This window comes from Arachis duranensis, chromosome 9, assembly GCF_000817695.3.
Source record: "Arachis duranensis cultivar V14167 chromosome 9, aradu.V14167.gnm2.J7QH, whole genome shotgun sequence".
NCBI classification, from domain to species: Eukaryota; Viridiplantae; Streptophyta; class Magnoliopsida; order Fabales; family Fabaceae; genus Arachis; species Arachis duranensis.
This window is the reverse complement of record NC_029780.3, coordinates 11,406,143-11,407,403: the sequence shown is the minus strand read 5'-3', so window position 1 is coordinate 11,407,403 and position 1,261 is coordinate 11,406,143.

Sequence of the window (1,261 nt, the reverse complement as noted above, 5' to 3'; positions counted from 1 at the left end):
TATTCTACGAAGTAATTAAGAAAGAATAACAAATTAAAAAATCAAACAAAATATTTTGACTCTTGAACTTAGACTCATAAACCATAAAAGGAATAACTATATATAACTTTTAGTAGCATAAAATTAAGAGTAATTACCCAAATCAGTCTCCAAAAGATTTTAAAAGCAGACATTTTAGTTCCTAAAAAAATTAATACACAAATCAATTCTCAAAGTTTTACTCTGACAAACAAATCAGTCCCCAATCTATTTTTCGACAGAATAATTATCCAAATCATTCCCAAAAAATTTTAAAAGCGAACATTTTAGTCCTAAAAAAATTAATATACAGATCAATCTCCAATATTTTTTCTGTCAAACATAACAGTATTCCATCTATTTTACTTTTACTATATGTCAACATTTATTATTAGCTTAGTTTTGTGCATGTGGACGATATTACTAGCATATTGATACACTCTTTTTGTTGTAACAAGCAAGGTCAATAATAATTCTTTGAAATTCAAATTAAAATATTTTCTTTTAATACAAACATGTTTTTTAAAATAAGACATCTTTTGATTATATTAAATACAAAAATATTAAATAGTTTTGATCCTAAATTTTTTATAGAATAATTTTTAATAATTTTATTGAACATTATTATTATTATTATTGAGTGACTATATATATCTATATACTTTTTAATTCTAAAAAAGACATAATTATTTTTTTCACTTTTTGTAGACAAAATGAAAGATTCTTTAAATACAGATAGATATTTTAATACCACTTGACAAAAATTTATAAACAAAAATAATATACATATATTTGAATATAATTCATCTTTTGTAAATAATGACGGAGAAAAATTATTGGGAATTGATTTGTATATTAATTTTTTTGTAGACTAAAATGTCCGCTTTTAAAATCATTAGGGATTGATTTTAGGTAATTACTTTGCTGGAAAATGAACTGGCTGACTGATTTATTTGTCGGAGTAAAACCTTAGAAATATTTTTGTGTATTAATTTTTCTTGAAGACTAAGACGCTTTTAAAATCGGACTGATTTAGATAATTATTCTAAAATTAATTATAGAAATTAATTATTGATATCAATATCAATTTGATACACACATGCATTAGAGTGAATATTAACAAAGCTATTAACAATTTCGATCATATTTATGTCTAATTATATTTTATTAAAAATTATATTATAATGACAATTCATATAATTATAAAAAATATATTTTTTTAAAATAAGTTTAGAAGAGAGGC